The 24,334-nt window shown below is 44.2% G+C and overlaps 35 non-coding genes across 35 annotated transcripts; 22 read left to right on the plus strand and 13 right to left on the minus strand.

The window, feature by feature from the left end:
- The first annotated feature begins 470 nt into the window (after positions 1-470).
- On the plus strand, positions 471-585 carry LOC141367437 (U5 spliceosomal RNA). The gene has a single exon (XR_012371789.1). It is a non-coding gene; the product is annotated as a U5 spliceosomal RNA (small nuclear RNA).
- Positions 586-1,770: 1,185 nt separating this feature from the next.
- trnag-ucc (transfer RNA glycine (anticodon UCC)) lies at positions 1,771-1,842 on the plus strand. The gene has a single exon. It is a non-coding gene; the product is annotated as a tRNA-Gly (tRNA).
- A 927-nt stretch (positions 1,843-2,769) lies between these two features.
- On the plus strand, positions 2,770-2,883 carry LOC141367536 (U5 spliceosomal RNA). Its single transcript, XR_012371888.1, has one exon. It is a non-coding gene; the product is annotated as a U5 spliceosomal RNA (small nuclear RNA).
- Positions 2,884-3,797: 914 nt separating this feature from the next.
- On the minus strand, positions 3,798-3,869 carry trnad-guc (transfer RNA aspartic acid (anticodon GUC)). The gene has a single exon. It is a non-coding gene; the product is annotated as a tRNA-Asp (tRNA).
- A 199-nt stretch (positions 3,870-4,068) lies between these two features.
- trnag-ucc (transfer RNA glycine (anticodon UCC)) lies at positions 4,069-4,140 on the plus strand. The gene has a single exon. It is a non-coding gene; the product is annotated as a tRNA-Gly (tRNA).
- A 118-nt stretch (positions 4,141-4,258) lies between these two features.
- Positions 4,259-4,330, minus strand: trnad-guc (transfer RNA aspartic acid (anticodon GUC)). The gene has a single exon. It is a non-coding gene; the product is annotated as a tRNA-Asp (tRNA).
- Positions 4,331-5,065: 735 nt separating this feature from the next.
- On the plus strand, positions 5,066-5,180 carry LOC141367439 (U5 spliceosomal RNA). The gene has a single exon (XR_012371791.1). It is a non-coding gene; the product is annotated as a U5 spliceosomal RNA (small nuclear RNA).
- Positions 5,181-6,365: 1,185 nt separating this feature from the next.
- On the plus strand, positions 6,366-6,437 carry trnag-ucc (transfer RNA glycine (anticodon UCC)). The gene has a single exon. It is a non-coding gene; the product is annotated as a tRNA-Gly (tRNA).
- Positions 6,438-6,555: 118 nt separating this feature from the next.
- Positions 6,556-6,627, minus strand: trnad-guc (transfer RNA aspartic acid (anticodon GUC)). Its single transcript has one exon. It is a non-coding gene; the product is annotated as a tRNA-Asp (tRNA).
- A 247-nt stretch (positions 6,628-6,874) lies between these two features.
- On the plus strand, positions 6,875-6,986 carry LOC141367568 (U5 spliceosomal RNA). The gene has a single exon (XR_012371920.1). It is a non-coding gene; the product is annotated as a U5 spliceosomal RNA (small nuclear RNA).
- Positions 6,987-7,900: 914 nt separating this feature from the next.
- trnad-guc (transfer RNA aspartic acid (anticodon GUC)) lies at positions 7,901-7,972 on the minus strand. The gene has a single exon. It is a non-coding gene; the product is annotated as a tRNA-Asp (tRNA).
- Positions 7,973-8,171: 199 nt separating this feature from the next.
- On the plus strand, positions 8,172-8,243 carry trnag-ucc (transfer RNA glycine (anticodon UCC)). Its single transcript has one exon. It is a non-coding gene; the product is annotated as a tRNA-Gly (tRNA).
- Positions 8,244-9,168: 925 nt separating this feature from the next.
- Positions 9,169-9,283, plus strand: LOC141367555 (U5 spliceosomal RNA). The gene has a single exon (XR_012371907.1). It is a non-coding gene; the product is annotated as a U5 spliceosomal RNA (small nuclear RNA).
- A 913-nt stretch (positions 9,284-10,196) lies between these two features.
- On the minus strand, positions 10,197-10,268 carry trnad-guc (transfer RNA aspartic acid (anticodon GUC)). The gene has a single exon. It is a non-coding gene; the product is annotated as a tRNA-Asp (tRNA).
- Positions 10,269-10,467: 199 nt separating this feature from the next.
- On the plus strand, positions 10,468-10,539 carry trnag-ucc (transfer RNA glycine (anticodon UCC)). Its single transcript has one exon. It is a non-coding gene; the product is annotated as a tRNA-Gly (tRNA).
- Positions 10,540-11,465: 926 nt separating this feature from the next.
- Positions 11,466-11,580, plus strand: LOC141367440 (U5 spliceosomal RNA). Its single transcript, XR_012371792.1, has one exon. It is a non-coding gene; the product is annotated as a U5 spliceosomal RNA (small nuclear RNA).
- A 914-nt stretch (positions 11,581-12,494) lies between these two features.
- Positions 12,495-12,566, minus strand: trnad-guc (transfer RNA aspartic acid (anticodon GUC)). The gene has a single exon. It is a non-coding gene; the product is annotated as a tRNA-Asp (tRNA).
- Positions 12,567-12,765: 199 nt separating this feature from the next.
- On the plus strand, positions 12,766-12,837 carry trnag-ucc (transfer RNA glycine (anticodon UCC)). The gene has a single exon. It is a non-coding gene; the product is annotated as a tRNA-Gly (tRNA).
- Positions 12,838-12,955: 118 nt separating this feature from the next.
- Positions 12,956-13,027, minus strand: trnad-guc (transfer RNA aspartic acid (anticodon GUC)). The gene has a single exon. It is a non-coding gene; the product is annotated as a tRNA-Asp (tRNA).
- Positions 13,028-13,763: 736 nt separating this feature from the next.
- LOC141367441 (U5 spliceosomal RNA) lies at positions 13,764-13,878 on the plus strand. Its single transcript, XR_012371793.1, has one exon. It is a non-coding gene; the product is annotated as a U5 spliceosomal RNA (small nuclear RNA).
- Positions 13,879-14,792: 914 nt separating this feature from the next.
- trnad-guc (transfer RNA aspartic acid (anticodon GUC)) lies at positions 14,793-14,864 on the minus strand. The gene has a single exon. It is a non-coding gene; the product is annotated as a tRNA-Asp (tRNA).
- Positions 14,865-15,063: 199 nt separating this feature from the next.
- trnag-ucc (transfer RNA glycine (anticodon UCC)) lies at positions 15,064-15,135 on the plus strand. The gene has a single exon. It is a non-coding gene; the product is annotated as a tRNA-Gly (tRNA).
- Positions 15,136-16,060: 925 nt separating this feature from the next.
- LOC141367442 (U5 spliceosomal RNA) lies at positions 16,061-16,175 on the plus strand. The gene has a single exon (XR_012371794.1). It is a non-coding gene; the product is annotated as a U5 spliceosomal RNA (small nuclear RNA).
- A 914-nt stretch (positions 16,176-17,089) lies between these two features.
- trnad-guc (transfer RNA aspartic acid (anticodon GUC)) lies at positions 17,090-17,161 on the minus strand. The gene has a single exon. It is a non-coding gene; the product is annotated as a tRNA-Asp (tRNA).
- A 199-nt stretch (positions 17,162-17,360) lies between these two features.
- On the plus strand, positions 17,361-17,432 carry trnag-ucc (transfer RNA glycine (anticodon UCC)). The gene has a single exon. It is a non-coding gene; the product is annotated as a tRNA-Gly (tRNA).
- Positions 17,433-18,355: 923 nt separating this feature from the next.
- On the plus strand, positions 18,356-18,470 carry LOC141367556 (U5 spliceosomal RNA). The gene has a single exon (XR_012371908.1). It is a non-coding gene; the product is annotated as a U5 spliceosomal RNA (small nuclear RNA).
- Positions 18,471-19,383: 913 nt separating this feature from the next.
- trnad-guc (transfer RNA aspartic acid (anticodon GUC)) lies at positions 19,384-19,455 on the minus strand. The gene has a single exon. It is a non-coding gene; the product is annotated as a tRNA-Asp (tRNA).
- A 199-nt stretch (positions 19,456-19,654) lies between these two features.
- trnag-ucc (transfer RNA glycine (anticodon UCC)) lies at positions 19,655-19,726 on the plus strand. The gene has a single exon. It is a non-coding gene; the product is annotated as a tRNA-Gly (tRNA).
- Positions 19,727-20,652: 926 nt separating this feature from the next.
- On the plus strand, positions 20,653-20,767 carry LOC141367443 (U5 spliceosomal RNA). Its single transcript, XR_012371795.1, has one exon. It is a non-coding gene; the product is annotated as a U5 spliceosomal RNA (small nuclear RNA).
- Positions 20,768-21,681: 914 nt separating this feature from the next.
- trnad-guc (transfer RNA aspartic acid (anticodon GUC)) lies at positions 21,682-21,753 on the minus strand. Its single transcript has one exon. It is a non-coding gene; the product is annotated as a tRNA-Asp (tRNA).
- A 199-nt stretch (positions 21,754-21,952) lies between these two features.
- Positions 21,953-22,024, plus strand: trnag-ucc (transfer RNA glycine (anticodon UCC)). Its single transcript has one exon. It is a non-coding gene; the product is annotated as a tRNA-Gly (tRNA).
- Positions 22,025-22,142: 118 nt separating this feature from the next.
- On the minus strand, positions 22,143-22,214 carry trnad-guc (transfer RNA aspartic acid (anticodon GUC)). Its single transcript has one exon. It is a non-coding gene; the product is annotated as a tRNA-Asp (tRNA).
- Positions 22,215-22,461: 247 nt separating this feature from the next.
- On the plus strand, positions 22,462-22,573 carry LOC141367567 (U5 spliceosomal RNA). The gene has a single exon (XR_012371919.1). It is a non-coding gene; the product is annotated as a U5 spliceosomal RNA (small nuclear RNA).
- A 914-nt stretch (positions 22,574-23,487) lies between these two features.
- Positions 23,488-23,559, minus strand: trnad-guc (transfer RNA aspartic acid (anticodon GUC)). Its single transcript has one exon. It is a non-coding gene; the product is annotated as a tRNA-Asp (tRNA).
- Positions 23,560-23,758: 199 nt separating this feature from the next.
- Positions 23,759-23,830, plus strand: trnag-ucc (transfer RNA glycine (anticodon UCC)). The gene has a single exon. It is a non-coding gene; the product is annotated as a tRNA-Gly (tRNA).
- The last annotated feature ends 504 nt before the right edge of the window (positions 23,831-24,334 follow it).

The following is a 24,334-nucleotide window of genomic DNA, read 5'->3' on the forward strand; positions in this document are numbered from 1 at the left end:
GAACCTCAATCCATCCCCTTGCTTTTTTACTATTTACCCGAAATAAATTAACCATAAACTACACCCTGCCCTAACACCAGCTATCATAACCCCAAAAAGAATTTTTGAAGTGAAAATGATCTATTAAGCTGAAGGTCTTAGACCTTGTTCTTCTGTTGGGGCCCTTTCTTTTTCCTTTTTTTCCCCTAGAGGCTATGGAAATTAATGAGATGGAGATTGGAGATAACCTGTGCCGGTGCATCCTCTGTGTAATGTGCACAGAGTTTCATTCCCCAAAACCTCTCAGCAAAAGATCACACTGTGACATGTTAGTAGCCTGTGCCTGTGTCTTTATTTTGCGCAGGAAGGTATTTCTACCTCTTTTGCTCCTCCGAGGTGGAAGGGTCTGGGTGGATCCTGAACCAGAAATTACCCTTTTTGAACATTATGGTGTGGCACAGGGAGCACACTGGGTCGAGGTTTGTTGGACATAACTCAAGTTTTCCTTCAACTACGTATAAATCTTTCGCCTTTTACTAAAGATTTCCGTGGAGGAGGACGTTGTGAGTTTATTGTATTTTTGGGTGCTCTGCTCACAGCAGAGCTGCGTAGCTTTGGTCAATTGCAGAAAATCTTTCGTTATGGTCGGGTTTGTCGCGAGGTGTTCAGTAACGATGGTCGCTTCCGAAGCACTGCTTTATGAGGCTTCGAAACTTTTCAAAACCCTAGTTTCGAATCGATTTGCTCGGAGCTTGTTTCAAACTGGCCAAGTCACGTGATTTTAGCAAACGAGGCTTCATTACGTCATAACTGCACGTGATTTTAGCAAACGACGCTTCGTTACGTCATAACTGTTTTGAAACCTTTCGAAAATCCGATGGTTCACCACTAGGGGGAGTTGGTCACAAATGACCAGTGTCTAATATGGTCAGGTAAACTCGGGTCAGTTTTATTACGCAAGTTCATAAAACATGCATCCTTCTGGCTAATAACACTACCATTTTGTTTACTTTTTGTTTATAGACAGATTTAATGACAAAAATGTGCATTATTAAAAGGGGAGAGGGTTTTAATGATTTGTTTGGCCTAAATACAACTGAAAAACACACAATACACTTTTAATTATGTCTTAATAAGGTTAAATAATTTTTTTAAACATGTATTAATACAAATCTTGCTATTATTTTGTAAAACAAAGTGTAAAATGTTTGGAAAGATCTGCTTTAACACTATTTTGGCCAGCAGGTGTCGCCAGCGAGTGTGGTGTTTCGAACGCTTCGAAGAACTGAATCAATTTCCGAAGCAATTGGTTCAATCGATTCGAAGCTTCGAATAGTTTCGTTTCTCCCATCACCAGTGTTCAGTGGCTTCATCACCAGTGTTCAGTGGCTTTAAACAAAGGCGACTTGTGACTCCAACATAGGGACGGCGAGAGGTGCGAAAACGGCAAACTAAGAGCAGCGCTCAGCTCGTGCCGTTAACTCTTGCATTTCAATCGGCAGTCCAGAAACAAAGCAAACCTCCCCGTCGGGGAATCGAACCCCGGTCTTCCACGTGACAGGCGGAGATACTGTCCACTACACTAACGAGGACTTCTCTCTCGCGCTCTGGCATCACGCCGACCAACCTCCCCTTCGAAAGAGTACTCTTGGGATTCTGTGGTTATCCAGTTACAGACACCGGCGAGGCGAGGAAGGGAATCGACTGAATCCGTGATCAATTCAGTGCAGCTCTAAAACAACTGTTGGTTCAGGACATTCAAAGGTCCTGTTGAGCAACACCTTTCTGCCTGCGTTGGTGGTATAGTGGTGAGCATAGCTGCCTTCCAAGCAGTTGACCCGGGTTCGATTCCCGGCCAACGCATTGCTTTTTGCTCGACCCCATCGTGAGAACGAGAGCAACGCAGCGCACTTCTTCAGACGATTTTGATGCGTAAAGGTGGCTCGTGCAAGTTGTTTGAGAAGTCAAACGAAAAGGAGATCTCCCCGTCGGGGAATCGAACCCCGGTCTTCCGCATGACAGGCGGAGATACTGTCCACTATACTAACGAGGATCTTACGCCCAGGCTTAGTCGTCGAGCCGAATCCTCAATCCAGAACGCAGCATATAACACACGCTCCCCATTTGTGAGGACAGCCTTCCTGTTTATTCCCCCCGTCTTTTTGTTTATTTTGTCTGCTTGTTTATAATTTAAAAAGTATCTTTACCTCCTTTTTTAAAAAACATTCCCTTCTACTGCCCCAGCCAACTACCTTCCTTACCCCAAAATCAGTAAACCCCTTAGATTGGTACTTTAAAAGGACAACCCTACCCCATTCTGAACCTCAATCCATCCCCTTGCTTTTTTACTATTTACCCGAAATAAATTAACCATAAACTACACCCTGCCCTAACACCAGCTATCATAACCCCAAAAAGAATTTTTGAAGTGAAAATGATCTATTAAGCTGAAGGTCTTAGACCTTGTTCTTCTGTTGGGGCTCTTTCTTTTTCCTTTTTTTCCCCTAGAGGCTATGGAAATTAATGAGATGGAGATTGGAGATAACCTGTGCCGGTGCATCCTCTGTGTAATGTGCACAGAGTTTCATTCCCCAAAACCTCTCAGCAAAAGATCACACTGTGACATGTTAGTAGCCTGTGCCTGTGTCTTTATTTTGCGCAGGAAGGTATTTCTACCTCTTTTGCTCCTCCGAGGTGGAAGGGTCTGGGTGGATCCTGAACCAGAAATTACCCTTTTTGAACATTATGGTGTGGCACAGGGAGCACACTGGGTCGAGGTTTGTTGGACATAACTCAAGTTTTCCTTCAACTACGTATAAATCTTTCGCCTTTTACTAAAGATTTCCGTGGAGGAGGATGTTGTGAGTTTATTGTATTTTTGGGTGCTCTGCTCACAGCAGAGCTGCGTAGCTTTGGTCAATTGCAGAAAATCTTTCGTTATGGTCGGGTTTGTCGCGAGGTGTTCAGTAACGATGGTCGCTTCCGAAGCACCGCTTTATGAGGCTTCGAAACTTTTCAAAACCCTAGTTTCGAATCGATTTGCTCGGAGCTTGTTTCAAACTGGCCAAGTCACGTGATTTTAGCAAACGAGGCTTCATTACGTCATAACTGCACGTGATTTTAGCAAACGACGCTTCGTTACGTCATAACTGTTTTGAAACCTTTCGAAAATCCGATGGTTCACCACTAGGGGGAGTTGGTCACAAATGACCAGTGTCTAATATGGTCAGGTAAACTCGGGTCAGTTTTATTACGCAAGTTCATAAAACATGCATCCTTCTGGCTAATAACACTACCATTTTGTTTACTTTTTGTTTATAGACAGATTTAATGACAAAAATGTGCATTATTAAAAGGGGAGAGGGTTTTAATGATTTGTTTGGCCTAAATACAACTGAAAAACACACAATACACTTTTAATTATGTCTTAATAAGGTTAAATAATTTTTTTAAACATGTATTAATACAAATCTTGCTATTATTTTGTAAAACAAAGTGTAAAATGTTTGGAAAGATCTGCTTTAACACTATTTTGGCCAGCAGGTGTCGCCAGCGAGTGTGGTGTTTCGAACGCTTCGAAGAACTGAATCAATTTCCGAAGCAATTGGTTCAATCGATTCGAAGCTTCGAATAGTTTCGTTTCTCCCATCACCAGTGTTCAGTGGCTTCATCACCAGTGTTCAGTGGCTTTAAACAAAGGCGACTTGTGACTCCAACATAGGGACGGCGAGAGGTGCGAAAACGGCAAACTAAGAGCAGCGCTCAGCTCGTGCCATTAAGTCTTGCATTTCAATCGGCAGTCCAGAAACAAAGCAAACCTCCCCGTCGGGGAATCGAACCCCGGTCTTCCGCGTGACAGGCGGAGATACTGTCCACTATACTAACGAGGACTTCTCTCTCTCGCTCTGGCATCACGCCGACCAACCTCCCCTTCGAAAGAGTACTCTTGGGATTCTGTGGTTATCCAGTTACAGACACCGGCGAGGCAAGGAAGGGAATCGACTGAATCCGTGATCAATTCAGTGCAGCTCTAAAACAACTGTTGGTTCAGGACATTCAAAGGTCCTGTTGAGCAACACCTTTCTGCCTGCGTTGGTGGTATAGTGGTGAGCATAGCTGCCTTCCAAGCAGTTGACCCGGGTTCGATTCCCGGCCAACGCATTGCTTTTTGCTCGACCCCATCGTGAGAACGAGAGCAACGCAGCGCACTTCTTCAGACGATTTTGATGCGTAAAGGTGGCTCGTGCAAGTTGTTTGAGAAGTCAAACGAAAAGGAGATCTCCCCGTCGGGGAATCGAACCCCGGTCTTCCGCGTGACAGGCGGAGATACTGTCCACTATACTAACGAGGATCTTACGCCCAGGCTTAGTCGTCGAGCCGAATCCTCAATCCAGAACGCAGCATATAACACACGCTCCCCATTTGTGAGGACAGCCTTCCTGTTTATTCCCCCCGTCTTTTTGTTTATTTTGTCTGCTTGTTTATAATTTAAAAAGTTTCTTTACCTCCTTTTTTAAAAACATTCCCTTCTACTGCCCCAGCCAACTACCTTCCTTACCCCAAAATCAGTAAACCTCTTAGATTGGTACTTTAAAAGGACAACCCTACCCCATTCTGAACCTCAATCCATCCCCTTGCTTTTTTACTATTTACCCGAAATAAATTAACCATAAACTACACCCTGCCCTAACACCAGCTATCATAACCCCAAAAAGAATTTTTGAAGTGAAAATGATCTATTAAGCTGAAGGTCTTAGACCTTGTTCTTCTGTTGGGGCCCTTTCTTTTTCCTTTTTTTCCCCTAGAGGCTATGGAAATTAATGAGATGGAGATTGGAGATAACCTGTGCCGGTGCATCCTCTGTGTAATGTGCACAGAGTTTCATTCCCCAAAACCTCTCAGCAAAAGATCACACTGTGACATGTTAGTAGCCTGTGCCTGTGTCTTTATTTTGCGCAGGAAGGTATTTCTACCTCTTTTGCTCCTCCGAGGTGGAAGGGTCTGGGTGGATCCTGAACCAGAAATTACCCTTTTTGAACATTATGGTGTGGCACAGGGAGCACACTGGGTCGAGGTTTGTTGGACATAACTCAAGTTTTCCTTCAACTACGTATAAATCTTTCGCCTTTTACTAAAGATTTCCGTGGAGGAGGACGTTGTGAGTTTATTGTATTTTTGGGTGCTCTGCTCACAGCAGAGCTGCGTAGCTTTGGTCAATTGCAGAAAATCTTTCGTTATGGTCGGGTTTGTCGCGAGGTGTTCAGTAACGATGGTCGCTTCCGAAGCACTGCTTTATGAGGCTTCGAAACTTTTCAAAACCCTAGTTTCGAATCGATTTGCTCGGAGCTTGTTTCAAACTGGCCAAGTCACGTGATTTTAGCAAACGAGGCTTCATTACGTCATAACTGCACGTGATTTTAGCAAACGACGCTTCGTTACGTCATAACTGTTTTGAAACCTTTCGAAAATCTGATGGTTCACCACTAGGGGGAGTTGGTCACAAATGACCAGTGTCTAATATGGTCAGGTAAACTCGGGTCAGTTTTATTACGCAAGTTCATAAAACATGCATCCTTCTGGCTAATAACACTACCATTTTGTTTACTTTTTGTTTATAGACAGATTTAATGACAAAAATGTGCATTATTAAAAGGGGAGAGGGTTTTAATGATTTGTTTGGCCTAAATACAACTGAAAAACACACAATACACTTTTAATTATGTCTTAATAAGGTTAAATAATTTTTTTAAACATGTATTAATACAAATCTTGCTATTATTTTGTAAAACAAAGTGTAAAATGTTTGGAAAGATCTGCTTTAACACTATTTTGGCCAGCAGGTGTCGCCAGCGAGTGTGGTGTTTCGAACGCTTCGAAGAACTGAATCAATTTCCGAAGCAATTGGTTCAATCGATTCGAAGCTTCGAATAGTTTCGTTTCTCCCATCACCAGTGTTCAGTGGCTTCATCACCAGTGTTCAGTGGCTTTAAACAAAGGCGACTTGTGACTCCAACATAGGGACGGCGAGAGGTGCGAAAACGGCAAACTAAGAGCAGCGCTCAGCTCGTGCCGTTAACTCTTGCATTTCAATCGGCAGTCCAGAAACAAAGCAAACCTCCCCGTCGGGGAATCGAACCCCGGTCTTCCGCATGACAGGCGGAGATACTGTCCACTATACTAATGAGGACTTCTCTCTCTCGCTCTGGCATCACGCCGACCAACCTCCCCTTCGAAAGAGTACTCTTGGGATTCTGTGGTTATCCAGTTACAGACACCGGCGAGGCGAGGAAGGGAATCGACTGAATCCGTGATCAATTCAGTGCAGCTCTAAAACAACTGTTGGTTCAGGACATTCAAAGGTCCTGTTGAGCAACACCTTTCTGCCTGCGTTGGTGGTATAGTGGTGAGCATAGCTGCCTTCCAAGCAGTTGACCCGGGTTCGATTCCCGGCCAACGCATTGCTTTTTGCTCGACCCCATCGTGAGAACGAGAGCAACGCAGCGCACTTCTTCAGACGATTTTGATGCGTGAAGATGGCTCGTGCAAGTTGTTTGAGAAGTCAAACGAAAAGGAGATCTCCCCGTCGGGGAATCGAACCCCGGTCTTCCGCGTGACAGGCGGAGATACTGTCCACTATACTAACGAGGATCTTTCGCCCAGGCTTAGTCGTCGAGCCGAATCCTCAATCCAGAACGCAGCATATAACACACGCTCCCCATTTGTGAGGACAGCCTTCCTGTTTATTCCCCCCGTCTTTTTGTTTATTTTGTCTGCTTGTTTATAATTTAAAAAGTTTCTTTACCTCCTTTTTTAAAAAACATTCCCTTCTACTGCCCCAGCCAACTACCTTCCTTACCCCAAAATCAGTAAACCCCTTAGATTGGTACTTTAAAAGGACAACCCTACCCCATTCTGAACCTCAATCTTTTGCCTTTTACTAAAGATTTCCGTGGAGGAGGACGTTGTGAGTTTATTGTATTTTTGGGTGCTCTGCTGACAGCAGAGCTGCGTAGCTTTGGTCAATTGCAGAAAATCTTTCGTTATGGTCGGGTTTGTCGCGAGGTGTTCAGTAACGATGGTCGCTTCCGAAGCACTGCTTTATGAGGCTTCGAAACTTTTCAAAACCCTAGTTTCGAATCGATTTGCTCGGAGCTTGTTTCAAACTGGCCAAGTCACGTGATTTTAGCAAACGAGGCTTCATTACGTCATAACTGCACGTGATTTTAGCAAACGACGCTTCGTTACGTCATAACTGTTTTGAAACCTTTCGAAAATCCGATGGTTCACCACTAGGGGGAGTTGGTCACAAATGACCAGTGTCTAATATGGTCAGGTAAACTCGGGTCAGTTTTATTACGCAAGTTCATAAAACATGCATCCTTCTGGCTAATAACACTACCATTTTGTTTACTTTTTGTTTATAGACAGATTTAATGACAAAAATGTGCATTATTAAAAGGGGAGAGGGTTTTAATGATTTGTTTGGCCTAAATACAACTGAAAAACACACAATACACTTTTAATTATGTCTTAATAAGGTTAAATAATTTTTTTAAACATGTATTAATACAAATCTTGCTATTATTTTGTAAAACAAAGTGTAAAATGTTTGGAAAGATCTGCTTTAACAGTATTTTGGCCAGCAGGTGTCGCCAGCGAGTGTGGTGTTTCGAACGCTTCGAAGAACTGAATCAATTTCCGAAGCAATTGGTTCAATCGATTCGAAGCTTCGAATAGTTTCGTTTCTCCCATCACCAGTGTTCAGTGGCTTCATCACCAGTGTTCAGTGGCTTTAAACAAAGGCGACTTGTGACTCCAACATAGGGACGGCGAGAGGTGCGAAAACGGCAAACTAAGAGCAGCGCTCAGCTCGTGCCGTTAACTCTTGCATTTCAATCGGCAGTCCAGAAACAAAGCAAACCTCCCCGTCGGGGAATCGAACCCCGGTCTTCCGCGTGACAGGCGGAGATACTGTCCACTATACTAACGAGGACTTCTCTCTCTCGCTCTGGCATCACGCCGACCAACCTCCCCTTCGAAAGAGTACTCTTGGGATTCTGTGGTTATCCAGTTACAGACACCGGCGAGGCGAGGAAGGGAATCGACTGAATCCGTGATCAATTCAGTGCAGCTCTAAAACAACTGTTGGTTCAGGACATTCAAAGGTCCTGTTGAGCAACACCTTTCTGCCTGCGTTGGTGGTATAGTGGTGAGCATAGCTGCCTTCCAAGCAGTTGACCCGGGTTCGATTCCCGGCCAACGCATTGCTTTTTGCTCGACCCCATCGTGAGAACGAGAGCAACGCAGCGCACTTCTTCAGACGATTTTGATGCGTAAAGGTGGCTCGTGCAAGTTGTTTGAGAAGTCAAACGAAAAGGAGATCTCCCCGTCGGGGAATTGAACCCCGGTCTTCCGCGTGACAGGCGGAGATACTGTCCACTATACTAACGAAGATCTTACGCCCAGGCCTAGTTGTCGAGCCGAATCCTCAATCCAGAACGCAGCATATAACACACGCTCCCCATTTGTGAGGACAGCCTTCCTGTTTATTCCCCCCGTCTTTTTGTTTATTTTGTCTGCTTGTTTATAATTTAAAAAGTTTCTTTACCTCCTTTTTTAAAAACATTCCCTTCTACTGCCCCAGCCAACTACCTTCCTTACCCCAAAATCAGTAAACCTCTTAGATTGGTACTTTAAAAGGACAACCCTACCCCATTCTGAACCTCAATCCATCCCCTTGCTTTTTTACTATTTACCCGAAATAAATTAACCATAAACTACACCCTGCCCTAACACCAGCTATCATAACCCCAAAAAGAATTTTTGAAGTGAAAATGATCTATTAAGCTGAACGTCTTAGACCTTGTTCTTCTGTTGGGGCCCTTTCTTTTTCCTTTTTTTCCCCTAGAGGCTATGGAAATTAATGAGATGGAGATTGGAGATAACCTGTGCCGGTGCATCCTCTGTGTAATGTGCACAGAGTTTCATTCCCCAAAACCTCTCAGCAAAAGATCACACTGTGACATGTTAGTAGCCTGTGCCTGTGTCTTTATTTTGCGCAGGAAGGTATTTCTACCTCTTTTGCTCCTCCGAGGTGGAAGGGTCTGGGTGGATCCTGAACCAGAAATTACCCTTTTTGAACATTATGGTGTGGCACAGGGAGCACACTGGGTCGAGGTTTGTTGGACATAACTAAAGTTTTCCTTCAACTACGTATAAATCTTTCGCCTTTTACTAAAGATTTCCGTGGAGGAGGACGTTGTGAGTTTATTGTATTTTTGGGTGCTCTGCTCACAGCAGAGCTGCGTAGCTTTGGTCAATTGCAGAAAATCTTTCGTTATGGTCGGGTTTGTCGCGAGGTGTTCAGTAACGACGGTCGCTTCCGAAGCACTGCTTTATGAGGCTTCGAAACTTTTCAAAACCCTAGTTTCGAATCGATTTGCTCGGAGCTTGTTTCAAACTGGCCAAGTCACGTGATTTTAGCAAACGAGGCTTCATTACGTCATAACTGCACGTGATTTTAGCAAACGACGCTTCGTTACGTCATAACTGTTTTGAAACCTTTCGAAAATCCGATGGTTCACCACTAGGGGGAGTTGGTCACAAATGACCAGTGTCTAATATGGTCAGGTAAACTCGGGTCAGTTTTATTACGCAAGTTCATAAAACATGCATCCTTCTGGCTAATAACACTACCATTTTGTTTACTTTTGTTTATAGACAGATTTAATGACAAAAATGTGCATTATTAAAAGGGGAGAGGGTTTTAATGATTTGTTTGGCCTAAATACAACTGAAAAACACACAATACACTTTTAATTATGTCTTAATAAGGTTAAATAATTGTTTTAAACATGTATTAATACAAATCTTGCTATTATTTTGTAAAACAAAGTGTAAAATGTTTGGAAAGATCTGCTTTAACACTATTTTGGCCAGCAGGTGTCGCCAGCGAGTGTGGTGTTTCGAACGCTTCGAAGAACTGAATCAATTTCCGAAGCAATTGGTTCAATCGATTCGAAGCTTCGAATAGTTTCGTTTCTCCCATCACCAGTGTTCAGTGGCTTCATCACCAGTGTTCAGTGGCTTTAAACAAAGGCGACTTGTGACTCCAACATAGGGACGGCGAGAGGTGCGAAAACGGCAAACTAAGAGCAGCGCTCAGCTCGTGCCGTTAACTCTTGCATTTCAATCGGCAGTCCAGAAACAAAGCAAACCTCCCCGTCGGGGAATCGAACCCCGGTCTTCCGCGTGACAGGCGGAGATACTGTCCACTATACTAACGAGGACTTCTCTCTCTCGCTCTGGCATCACGCCGACCAACCTCCCCTTCGAAAGAGTACTCTTGGGATTCTGTGGTTATCCAGTTACAGACACCGGCGAGGCGAGGAAGGGAATCGACTGAATCCGTGATCAATTCAGTGCAGCTCTAAAACAACTGTTGGTTCAGGACATTCAAAGGTCCTGTTGAGCAACACCTTTCTGCCTGCGTTGGTGGTATAGTGGTGAGCATAGCTGCCTTCCAAGCAGTTGACCCGGGTTCGATTCCCGGCCAACGCATTGCTTTTTGCTCGACCCCATCGTGAGAACGAGAGCAACGCAGCGCACTTCTTCAGACGATTTTGATGCGTAAAGGTGGCTCGTGCAAGTTGTTTGAGAAGTCAAACGAAAAGGAGATCTCCCCGTCGGGGAATCGAACCCCGGTCTTCCGCGTGACAGGCGGAGATACTGTCCACTATACTAACGAGAATCTTTCGCCCAGGCTTAGTCGTCGAGCCGAATCCTCAATCCAGAACGCAGCATATAACACACGCTCCCCATTTGTGAGGACAGCCTTCCTGTTTATTCCCCCCGTCTTTTTGTTTATTTTGTCTGCTTGTTTATAATTTAAAAAGTTTCTTTACCTCCTTTTTTAAAAAACATTCCCTTCTACTGCCCCAGCCAACTACCTTCCTTACCCCAAAATCAGTAAACCCCTTAGATTGGTACTTTAAAAGGACAACCCTACCCCATTCTGAACCTCAATCCATCCCCTTGCTTTTTTACTATTTACCCGAAATAAATTAACCATAAACTACACCCTGCCCTAACACCAGCTATCATAACCCCAAAAAGAATTTTTGAAGTGAAAATGATCTATTAAGCTGAAGGTCTTAGACCTTGTTCTTCTGTTGGGGCCCTTTCTTTTTCCTTTTTTTCCCCTAGAGGCTATGGAAATTAATGAGATGGAGATTGGAGATAACCTGTGCCGGTGCATCCTCTGTGTAATGTGCACAGAGTTTCATTCCCCAAAACCTCTCAGCAAAAGATCACACTGTGACATGTTAGTAGCCTGTGCCTGTGTCTTTATTTTGCGCAGGAAGGTATTTCTACCTCTTTTGCTCCTCCGAGGTGGAAGGGTCTGGGTGGATCCTGAACCAGAAATTACCCTTTTTGAACATTATGGTGTGGCACAGGGAGCACACTGGGTCGAGGTTTGTTGGACATAACTCAAGTTTTCCTTCAACTACGTATAAATCTTTCGCCTTTTACTAAAGATTTCCGTGGAGGAGGACGTTGTGAGTTTATTGTATTTTTGGGTGCTCTGCTCACAGCAGAGCTGCGTAGCTTTGGTCAATTGCAGAAAATCTTTCGTTATGGTCGGGTTTGTCGCGAGGTGTTCAGTAACGATGGTCGCTTCCGAAGCACTGCTTTATGAGGCTTCGAAACTTTTCAAAACCCTAGTTTCGAATCGATTTGCTCGGAGCTTGTTTCAAACTGGCCAAGTCACGTGATTTTAGCAAACGAGGCTTCATTACGTCATAACTGCACGTGATTTTAGCAAACGACGCTTCGTTACGTCATAACTGTTTTGAAACCTTTCGAAAATCCGATGGTTCACCACTAGGGGGAGTTGGTCACAAATGACCAGTGTCTAATATGGTCAGGTAAACTCGGGTCAGTTTTATTACGCAAGTTCATAAAACATGCATCCTTCTGGCTAATAACACTACCATTTTGTTTACTTTTTGTTTATAGACAGATTTAATGACAAAAATTTGCATTATTAAAAGGGGAGAGGGTTTTAATGATTTGTTTGGCCTAAATACAACTGAAAAACACACAATACACTTTTAATTATGTCTTAATAAGGTTAAATAATTTTTTTAAACATGTATTAATACAAATCTTGCTATTATTTTGTAAAACAAAGTGTAAAATGTTTGGAAAGATCTGCTTTAACACTATTTTGGCCAGCAGGTGTCGCCAGCGAGTGTGGTGTTTCGAACGCTTCGAAGAACTGAATCAATTTCCGAAGCAATTGGTTCAATCGATTCGAAGTTTCGAATAGTTTCGTTTCTCCCATCACCAGTGTTCAGTGGCTTCATCACCAGTGTTCAGTGGCTTTAAACAAAAGCGACTTGTGACTCCAACATAGGGACGGCGAGAGGTGCGAAAACGGCAAACTAAGAGCAGCGCTCAGCTCGTGCCGTTAACTCTTGCATTTCAATCGGCAGTCCAGAAACAAAGCAAACCTCCCCGTCGGGGAATCGAACCCCGGTCTTCCGCGTGACAGGCGGAAATACTGTCCACTATACTAACGAGGACTTCTCTCTCTCGCTCTGGCATCACGCCGACCAACCTCCCCTTCGAAAGAGTACTCTTGGGATTCTGTGGTTATCCAGTTACAGACACCGGCGAGGCGAGGAAGGGAATCGACTGAATCCGTGATCAATTCAGTGCAGCTCTAAAACAACTGTTGGTTCAGGACATTCAAAGGTCCTGTTGAGCAACACCTTTCTGCCTGCGTTGGTGGTATAGTGGTGAGCATAGCTGCCTTCCAAGCAGTTGACCCGGGTTCGATTCCCGGCCAACGCATTGCTTTTTGCTCGACCCCATCGTGAGAACGAGAGCAACGCAGCGCACTTCTTCAGACGATTTTGATGCGTAAAGGTGGCTCGTGCAAGTTGTTTGAGAAGTCAAACGAAAAGGAGATCTCCCCGTCGGGGAATCGAACCCCGGTCTTCCGCGTGACAGGCGGAGATACTGTCCACTATACTAACGAGGATCTTTCGCCCAGGCTTAGTCGTCGAGCCGAATCCTCAATCCAGAACGCAGCATATAACACACGCTCCCCATTTGTGAGGACAGCCTTCCTGTTTATTCCCCCCGTCTTTTTGTTTATTTTGTCTGCTTGTTTATAATTTAAAAAGTTTCTTTACCTCCTTTTTTAAAAAACATTCCCTTCTACTGCCCCAGCCAACTACCTTCCTTACCCCAAAATCAGTAAACCCCTTAGATTGGTACTTTAAAAGGACAACCCTACCCCATTCTGAACCTCAATCCATCCCCTTGCTTTTTTACTATTTACCCGAAATAAATTAACCATAAACTACACCCTGCCCTAACACCAGCTATCATAACCCCAAAAAGAATTTTTGAAGTGAAAATGATCTATTAAGCTGAAGGTCTTAGACCTTGTTCTTCTGTTGGGGCCCTTTCTTTTTCCTTTTTTTCCCCTAGAGGCTATGGAAATTAATGAGATGGAGATTGGAGATAACCTGTGCCGGTGCATCCTCTGTGTAATGTGCACAGAGTTTCATTCCCCAAAACCTCTCAGCAAAAGATCACACTGTGACATGTTAGTAGCCTGTGCCTGTGTCTTTATTTTGCGCAGGAAGGTATTTCTACCTCTTTTGCTCCTCCGAGGTGGAAGGGTCTGGGTGGATCCTGAACCAGAAATTACCCTTTTTGAACATTATGGTGTGGCACAGGGAGCACACTGGGTCGAGGTTTGTTGGACATAACTCAAGTTTTCCTTCAACTACGTATAAATCTTTCGCCTTTTACTAAAGATTTCCGTGGAGGAGGACGTTGTGAGTTTATTGTATTTTTGGGTGCTCTGCTCACAGCAGAGCTGCGTAGCTTTGGTCAATTGCAGAAAATCTTTCGTTATGGTCGGGTTTGTCGCGAGGTGTTCAGTAACGATGGTCGCTTCCGAAGCACTGCTTTATGAGGCTTCGAAACTTTTCAAAACCCTAGTTTCGAATCGATTTGCTCGGAGCTTGTTTCAAACTGGCCAAGTCACGTGATTTTAGCAAACGAGGCTTCATTACGTCATAACTGCACGTGATTTTAGCAAACGACGCTTCGTTACGTCATAACTGTTTTGAAACCTTTCGAAAATCCGATGGTTCACCACTAGGGGGAGTTGGTCACAAATGACCAGTGTCTAATATGGTCAGGTAAACTCGGGTCAGTTTTATTACGCAAGTTCATAAAACATGCATCCTTCTGGCTAATAACACTACCATTTTGTTTACTTTTTGTTTATAGACAGATTTAATGACAAAAATGTGCATTATTAAAAGGGGAGAGGGTTTTAATGATTTGTTTGGCCTAAATACAACTGAAAAACACACAATACACTTTTAATTATGTCTTAATAAGGTTAAATAATTTTTTTAAACATGTATTAATACAAATCTTGCTATTATTTTGTAAAACAAAGTGTAAAATGTTTGGAAAGATCTGCTTTAACAGTATTTTGGCCAGCAGGTGTCGCCAGCGAGTGTGGTGTTTCGAACGCTTCGAAGAACTGAATCAATTTCCGAAGCAATTGGTTCAATCGATTCGAAGCTTCGAATAGTTTCGTTTCTCCCATCACCAGTGTTCAGTGGCTTCATCACCAGTGTTCAGTGGCTTTAAACAAAGGCGACTTGTGACTCCAACATAGGGACGGCGAGAGGTGCGAAAACGGCAAACTAAGAGCAGCGCTCAGCTCGTGCCGTTAACTCTTGCATTTCAATCGGCAGTCCAGAAACAAAGCAAACCTCCCCGTCGGGGAATCGAACCCCGGTCTTCCGCGTGACAGGCGGAGATACTGTCCACTATACTAACGAGGACTTCTCTCTCTCGCTCTGGCATCACGCCGACCAACCTCCCCTTCGAAAGAGTACTCTTGGGATTCTGTGGTTATCCAGTTACAGACACCGGCGAGGCGAGGAAGGGAATCGACTGAATCCGTGATCAATTCAGTGCAGCTCTAAAACAACTGTTGGTTCAGGACATTCAAAGGTCCTGTTGAGCAACACCTTTCTGCCTGCGTTGGTGGTATAGTGGTGAGCATAGCTGCCTTCCAAGCAGTTGACCCGGGTTCGATTCCCGGCCAACGCATTGCTTTTTGCTCGACCCCATCGTGAGAACGAGAGCAACGCAGCGCACTTCTTCAGACGATTTTGATGCGTAAAGGTGGCTCGTGCAAGTTGTTTGAGAAGTCAAACGAAAAGGAGATCTCCCCGTCGGGGAATCGAACCCCGGTCTTCCGCGTGACAGGCGGAGATACTGTCCACTATACTAACGAAGATCTTACGCCCAGGCCTAGTCGTCGAGCCGAATCCTCAATCCAGAACGCAGCATTTAACACACGCTCCCCATTTGTGAGGACAGCCTTCCTGTTTATTCCCCCCGTCTTTTTGTTTATTTTGTCTGCTTGTTTATAATTTAAAAAGTTTCTTTACCTCCTTTTTTAAAAACATTCCCTTCTACTGCCCCAGCCAACTACCTTCCTTACCCCAAAATCAGTAAACCTCTTAGATTGGTACTTTAAAAGGACAACCCTACCCCATTCTGAACCTCAATCCATCCCCTTGCTTTTTTACTATTTACCCGAAATAAATTAACCATAAACTACACCCTGCCCTAACACCAGCTATCATAACCCCAAAAAGAATTTTTGAAGTGAAAATGATCTATTAAGCTGAAGGTCTTAGACCTTGTTCTTCTGTTGGGGCCCTTTCTTTTTCCTTTTTTTCCCCTAGAGGCTATGGAAATTAATGAGATGGAGATTGGAGATAACCTGTGCCGGTGCATCCTCTGTGTAATGTGCACAGAGTTTCATTCCCCAAAACCTCTCAGCAAAAGATCACACTGTGACATGTTAGTAGCCTGTGCCTGTGTCTTTATTTTGCGCAGGAAGGTATTTCTACCTCTTTTGCTCCTCCGAGGTGGAAGGGTCTGGGTGGATCCTGAACCAGAAATTACCCTTTTTGAACATTATGGTGTGGCACAGGGAGCACACTGGGTCGAGGTTTGTTGGACATAACTCAAGTTTTCCTTCAACTACGTATAAATCTTTCGCCTTTTACTAAAGATTTCCGTGGAGGAGGACGTTGTGAGTTTATTGTATTTTTGGGTGCTCTGCTCACAGCAGAGCTGCGTAGCTTTGGTCAATTGCAGAAAATCTTTCGTTATGGTCGGGTTTGTCGCGAGGTGTTCAGTAACGATGGTCGCTTCCGAAGCACTGCTTTATGAGGCTTCGAAACTTTTCAAAACCCTAGTTTCGAATCGATTTGCTCGGAGCTTGTTTCAAACTGGCCAAGTCACGTGATTTTAGCAAACGAGGCTTCATTACGTCATAACTGCACGTGATTTTAGCAAACGACGCTTCGTTACGTCATAACTGTTTTGAAACCTTTCGAAAATCCGATGGTTCACCACTAGGGGGAGTTGGTCACAAATGACCAGTGTCTAATATGGTCAGGTAAACTCGGGTCAGTTTTATTACGCAAGTTCATAAAACATGCATCCTTCTGGCTAATAACACTACCATTTTGTTTACTTTTTGTTTATAGACAGATTTAATGACAAAAATGTGCATTATTAAAAGGGGAGAGGGTTTTAATGATTTGTTTGGCCTAAATACAACTGAAAAACACACAATACACTTTTAATTATGTCTTAATAAGGTTAAATAATTTTTTTAAACATGTATTAATACAAATCTTGCTATTATTTTGTAAAACAAAGTGTAAAATGTTTGGAAAGATCTGCTTTAACAGTATTTTGGCCAGCAGGTGTCGCCAGCGAGTGTGGTGTTTCGAACGCTTCGAAGAACTGAATCAATTTCCGAAGCAATTGGTTCAATCGATTCGAAGCTTCGAATAGTTTCGTTTCTCCCATCACCAGTGTTCAGTGGCTTCATCACCAGTGTTCAGTGGCTTTAAACAAAGGCGACTTGTGACTCCAACATAGGGACGGCGAGAGGTGCGAAAACGGCAAACTAAGAGCAGCGCTCAGCTCGTGCCGTTAACTCTTGCATTTCAATCGGCAGTCCAGAAACAAAGCAAACCTCCCCGTCGGGGAATCGAACCCCGGTCTTCCGCGTGACAGGCGGAGATACTGTCCACTATACTAACGAGGACTTCTCTCTCTCGCTCTGGCATCACGCCGACCAACCTCCCCTTCGAAAGAGTACTCTTGGGATTCTGTGGTTATCCAGTTACAGACACCGGCGAGGCGAGGAAGGGAATCGACTGAATCCGTGATCAATTCAGTGCAGCTCTAAAACAACTGTTGGTTCAGGACATTCAAAGGTCCTGTTGAGCAACACCTTTCTGCCTGCGTTGGTGGTATAGTGGTGAGCATAGCTGCCTTCCAAGCAGTTGACCCGGGTTCGATTCCCGGCCAACGCATTGCTTTTTGCTCGACCCCATCGTGAGAACGAGAGCAACGCAGCGCACTTCTTCAGACGATTTTGATGCGTAAAGGTGGCTCGTGCAAGTTGTTTGAGAAGTCAAACGAAAAGGAGATCTCCCCGTCGGGGAATCGAACCCCGGTCTTCCGCGTGACAGGCGGAGATACTGTCCACTATACTAACGAAGATCTTACGCCCAGGCCTAGTCGTCGAGCCGAATCCTCAATCCAGAACGCAGCATTTAACACACGCTCCCCATTTGTGAGGACAGCCTTCCTGTTTATTCCCCCCGTCTTTTTGTTTATTTTGTCTGCTTGTTTATAATTTAAAAAGTTTCTTTACCTCCTTTTTTAAAAACATTCCCTTCTACTGCCCCAGCCAACTACCTTCCTTACCCCAAAATCAGTAAACCTCTTAGATTGGTACTTTAAAAGGACAACCCTACCCCATTCTGAACCTCAATCCATCCCCTTGCTTTTTTACTATTTACCCGAAATAAATTAACCATAAACTACACCCTGCCCTAACACCAGCTATCATAACCCCAAAAAGAATTTTTGAAGTGAAAATGATCTATTAAGCTGAAGGTCTTAGACCTTGTTCTTCTGTTGGGGCCCTTTCTTTTTCCTTTTTTTCCCCTAGAGGCTATGGAAATTAATGAGATGGAGATTGGAGATAACCTGTGCCGGTGCATCCTCTGTGTAATGTGCACAGTTTCATTCCCCAAAACCTCTCAGCAAAAGATCACACTGTGACATGTTAGTAGCCTGTGCCTGTGTCTTTATTTTGCGCAGGAAGGTATTTCTACCTCTTTTGCTCCTCCGAGGTGGAAGGGTCTGGGTGGATCCTGAACCAGAAATTACCCTTTTTGAACATTATGGTGTGGCACAGGGAGCACACTGGGTCGAGGTTTGTTGGACATAACTAAAGTTTTCCTTCAACTACGTATAAATCTTTCGCCTTTTACTAAAGATTTCCGTGGAGGAGGACGTTGTGAGTTTATTGTATTTTTGGGTGCTCTGCTCACAGCAGAGCTGCGTAGCTTTGGTCAATTGCAGAAAATCTTTCGTTATGGTCGGGTTTGTCGCGAGGTGTTCAGTAACGATGGTCGCTTCCGAAGCACTGCTTTATGAGGCTTCGAAACTTTTCAAAACCCTAGTTTCGAATCGATTTGCTCGGAGCTTGTTTCAAACTGGCCAAGTCACGTGATTTTAGCAAACGAGGCTTCATTACGTCATAACTGCACGTGATTTTAGCAAACGACGCTTCGTTACGTCATAACTGTTTTGAAACCTTTCGAAAATCCGATGGTTCACCACTAGGGGGAGTTGGTCACAAATGACCAGTGTCTAATATGGTCAGGTAAACTCGGGTCAGTTTTATTACGCAAGTTCATAAAACATGCATCCTTCTGGCTAATAACACTACCATTTTGTTTACTTTTGTTTATAGACAGATTTAATGACAAAAATGTGCATTATTAAAAGGGGAGAGGGTTTTAATGATTTGTTTGGCCTAAATACAACTGAAAAACACACAATACACTTTTAATTATGTCTTAATAAGGTTAAATAATTGTTTTAAACATGTATTAATACAAATCTTGCTATTATTTTGTAAAACAAAGTGTAAAATGTTTGGAAAGATCTGCTTTAACACTATTTTGGCCAGCAGGTGTCGCCAGCGAGTGTGGTGTTTCGAACGCTTCGAAGAACTGAATCAATTTCCGAAGCAATTGGTTCAATCGATTCGAAGCTTCGAATAGTTTCGTTTCTCCCATCACCAGTGTTCAGTGGCTTCATCACCAGTGTTCAGTGGCTTTAAACAAAGGCGACTTGTGACTCCAACATAGGGACGGCGAGAGGTGCGAAAACGGCAAACTAAGAGCAGCGCTCAGCTCGTGCCGTTAACTCTTGCATTTCAATCGGCAGTCCAGAAACAAAGCAAACCTCCCCGTCGGGGAATCGAACCCCGGTCTTCCGCGTGACAGGCGGAGATACTGTCCACTATACTAACGAGGACTTCTCTCTCTCGCTCTGGCATCACGCCGACCAACCTCCCCTTCGAAAGAGTACTCTTGGGATTCTGTGGTTATCCAGTTACAGACACCGGCGAGGCGAGGAAGGGAATCGACTGAATCCGTGATCAATTCAGTGCAGCTCTAAAACAACTGTTGGTTCAGGACATTCAAAGGTCCTGTTGAGCAACACCTTTCTGCCTGCGTTGGTGGTATAGTGGTGAGCATAGCTGCCTTCCAAGCAGTTGACCCGGGTTCGATTCCCGGCCAACGCATTGCTTTTTGCTCGACCCCATCGTGAGAACGAGAGCAACGCAGCGCACTTCTTCAGACGATTTTGATGCGTAAAGGTGGCTCGTGCAAGTTGTTTGAGAAGTCAAACGAAAAGGAGATCTCCCCGTCGGGGAATCGAACCCCGGTCTTCCGCGTGGCAGGCGGAGATACTGTCCACTATACTAACGAGAATCTTTCGCCCAGGCTTAGTCGTCGAGCCGAATCCTCAATCCAGAACGCAGCATATAACACACGCTCCCCATTTGTGAGGACAGCCTTCCTGTTTATTCCCCCCGTCTTTTTGTTTATTTTGTCTGCTTGTTTATAATTTAAAAAGTTTCTTTACCTCCTTTTTTAAAAAACATTCCCTTCTACTGCCCCAGCCAACTACCTTCCTTACCCCAAAATCAGTAAACCCCTTAGATTGGTACTTTAAAAGGACAACCCTACCCCATTCTGAACCTCAATCCATCCCCTTGCTTTTTTACTATTTACCCGAAATAAATTAACCATAAACTACACCCTGCCCTAACACCAGCTATCATAACCCCAAAAAGAATTTTTGAAGTGAAAATGATCTATTAAGCTGAAGGTCTTAGACCTTGTTCTTCTGTTGGGGCCCTTTCTTTTTCCTTTTTTTCCCCTAGAGGCTATGGAAATTAATGAGATGGAGATTGGAGATAACCTGTGCCGGTGCATCCTCTGTGTAATGTGCACAGAGTTTCATTCCCCAAAACCTCTCAGCAAAAGATCACACTGTGACATGTTAGTAGCCTGTGCCTGTGTCTTTATTTTGCGCAGGAAGGTATTTCTACCTCTTTTGCTCCTCCGAGGTGGAAGGGTCTGGGTGGATCCTGAACCAGAAATGACCCTTTTTGAACATTATGGTGTGGCACAGGGAGCACACTGGGTCGAGGTTTGTTGGACATAACTCAAGTTTTCCTTCAACTACGTATAAATCTTTCGCCTTTTACTAAAGATTTCCGTGGAGGAGGACGTTGTGAGTTTATTGTATTTTTGGGTGCTCTGCTCACAGCAGAGCTGCGTAGCTTTGGTCAATTGCAGAAAATCTTTCGTTATGGTCGGGTTTGTCGCGAGGTGTTCAGTAACGATGGTCGCTTCCGAAGCACTGCTTTATGAGGCTTCGAAACTTTTCAAAACCCTAGTTTCGAATCGATTTGCTTGGAGCTTGTTTCAAACTGGCCAAGTCACGTGATTTTAGCAAACGAGGCTTCATTACGTCATAACTGCACGTGATTTTAGCAAACGACGCTTCGTTACGTCATAACTGTTTTGAAACCTTTCGAAAATCCGATGGTTCACCACTAGGGGGAGTTGGTCACAAATGACCAGTGTCTAATATGGTCAGGTAAACTCGGGTCAGTTTTATTACGCAAGTTCATAAAACATGCATCCTTCTGGCTAATAACACTACCATTTTGTTTACTTTTTGTTTATAGACAGATTTAATGACAAAAATGTGCATTATTAAAAGGGGAGAGGGTTTTAATGATTTGTTTGGCCTAAGTACAACTGAAAAACACACAATACACTTTTAATTATGTCTTAATAAGGTTAAATAATTGTTTTAAACATGTATTAATACAAATCTTGCTATTATTTTGTAAAACAAAGTGTAAAATGTTTGGAAAGATCTGCTTTAACACTATTTTGGCCAGCAGGTGTCGCCAGCGAGTGTGGTGTTTCGAACGCTTCGAAGAACTGAATCAATTTCCGAAGCAATTGGTTCAATCGATTCGAAGCTTCGAATAGTTTCGTTTCTCCCATCACCAGTGTTCAGTGGCTTCATCACCAGTGTTCAGTGGCTTTAAACAAAGGCGACTTGTGACTCCAACATAGGGACGGCGAGAGGTGCGAAAACGGCAAACTAAGAGCAGCGCTCAGCTCGTGCCGTTAACTCTTGCATTTCAATCGGCAGTCCAGAAACAAAGCAAACCTCCCCGTCGGGGAATCGAACCCCGGTCTTCCGCGTGACAGGCGGAAATACTGTCCACTATACTAACGAGGACTTCTCTCTCTCGCTCTGGCATCACGCCGACCAACCTCCCCTTCGAAAGAGTACTCTTGGGATTCTGTGGTTATCCAGTTACAGACACCGGCGAGGCGAGGAAGGGAATCGACTGAATCCGTGATCAATTCAGTGCAGCTCTAAAACAACTGTTGGTTCAGGACATTCAAAGGTCCTGTTGAGCAACACCTTTCTGCCTGCGTTGGTGGTATAGTGGTGAGCATAGCTGCCTTCCAAGCAGTTGACCCGGGTTCGATTCCCGGCCAACGCATTGCTTTTTGCTCGACCCCATCGTGAGAACGAGAGCAACGCAGCGCACTTCTTCAGACGATTTTGATGCGTAAAGGTGGCTCGTGCAAGTTGTTTGAGAAGTCAAACGAAAAGGAGATCTCCCCGTCGGGGAATCGAACCCCGGTCTTCCGCGTGACAGGCGGAGATACTGTCCACTATACTAACGAGGATCTTTCGCCCAGGCTTAGTCGTCGAGCCGAATCCTCAATCCAGAACGCAGCATATAACACACGCTCCCCATTTGTGAGGACAGCCTTCCTGTTTATTCCCCCCGTCTTTTTGTTTATTTTGTCTGCTTGTTTATAATTTAAAAAGTTTCTTTACCTCCTTTTTTAAAAAACATTCCCTTCTACTGCCCCAGCCAACTACCTTCCTTACCCCAAAATCAGTAAACCCCTTAGATTGGTACTTTAAAAGGACAACCCTACCCCATTCTGAACCTCAATCTTTTGCCTTTTACTAAAGATTTCCGTGGAGGAGGACGTTGTGAGTTTATTGTATTTTTGGGTGCTCTGCTCACAGCAGAGCTGCGTAGCTTTGGTCAATTGCAGAAAATCTTTCGTTATGGTCGGGTTTGTCGCGAGGTGTTCAGTAACGATGGTCGCTTCCGAAGCACTGCTTTATGAGGCTTCGAAACTTTTCAAAACCCTAGTTTCGAATCGATTTGCTCGGAGCTTGTTTCAAACTGGCCAAGTCACGTGATTTTAGCAAACGAGGCTTCATTACGTCATAACTGCACGTGATTTTAGCAAACGACGCTTCGTTACGTCATAACTGTTTTGAAACCTTTCGAAAATCCGATGGTTCACCACTAGGGGGAGTTGGTCACAAATGACCAGTGTCGAATATGGTCAGGTAAACTCGGGTCAGTTTTATTACGCAAGTTCATAAAACATGCATCCTTCTGGCTAATAACACTACCATTTTGTTTACTTTTTGTTTATAGACAGATTTAATGACAAAAATGTGCATTATTAAAAGGGGAGAGGGTTTTAATGATTTGTTTGGCCTAAATACAACTGAAAAACACACAATACACTTTTAATTATGTCTTAATAAGGTTAAATAATTTTTTTAAACATGTATTAATACAAATCTTGCTATTATTTTGTAAAACAAAGTGTAAAATGTTTGGAAAGATCTGCTTTAACAGTATTTTGGCCAGCAGGTGTCGCCAGCGAGTGTGGTGTTTCGAACGCTTCGAAGAACTGAATCAATTTCCGAAGCAATTGGTTCAATCGATTCGAAGCTTCGAATAGTTTCGTTTCTCCCATCACCAGTGTTCAGTGGCTTCATCACCAGTGTTCAGTGGCTTTAAACAAAGGCGACTTGTGACTCCAACATAGGGACGGCGAGAGGTGCGAAAACGGCAAACTAAGAGCAGCGCTCAGCTCGTGCCGTTAACTCTTGCATTTCAATCGGCAGTCCAGAAACAAAGCAAACCTCCCCGTCGGGGAATCGAACCCCGGTCTTCCGCGTGACAGGCGGAGATACTGTCCACTATACTAACGAGGACTTCTCTCTCTCGCTCTGGCATCACGCCGACCAACCTCCCCTTCGAAAGAGTACTCTTGGGATTCTGTGGTTATCCAGTTACAGACACCGGCGAGGCGAGGAAGGGAATCGACTGAATCCGTGATCAATTCAGTGCAGCTCTAAAACAACTGTTGGTTCAGGACATTCAAAGGTCCTGTTGAGCAACACCTTTCTGCCTGCGTTGGTGGTATAGTGGTGAGCATAGCTGCCTTCCAAGCAGTTGACCCGGGTTCGATTCCCGGCCAACGCATTGCTTTTTGCTCGACCCCATCGTGAGAACGAGAGCAACGCAGCGCACTTCTTCAGACGATTTTGATGCGTAAAGGTGGCTCGTGCAAGTTGTTTGAGAAGTCAAACGAAAAGGAGATCTCCCCGTCGGGGAATCGAACCCCGGTCTTCCGCGTGACAGGCGGAGATACTGTCCACTATACTAACGAAGATCTTACGCCCAGGCCTAGTCGTCGAGCCGAATCCTCAATCCAGAACGCAGCATTTAACACACGCTCCCCATTTGTGAGGACAGCCTTCCTGTTTATTCCCCCCGTCTTTTTGTTTATTTTGTCTGCTTGTTTATAATTTAAAAAGTTTCTTTACCTCCTTTTTTAAAAACATTCCCTTCTACTGCCCCAGCCAACTACCTTCCTTACCCCAAAATCAGTAAACCTCTTAGATTGGTACTTTAAAAGGACAACCCTACCCCATTCTGAACCTCAATCCATCCCCTTGCTTTTTTACTATTTACCCGAAATAAATT

This window comes from Misgurnus anguillicaudatus, chromosome 10 (genome assembly GCF_027580225.2).
Source record: "Misgurnus anguillicaudatus chromosome 10, ASM2758022v2, whole genome shotgun sequence".
NCBI lineage: Eukaryota > Metazoa > Chordata > Actinopteri > Cypriniformes > Cobitidae > Misgurnus > Misgurnus anguillicaudatus.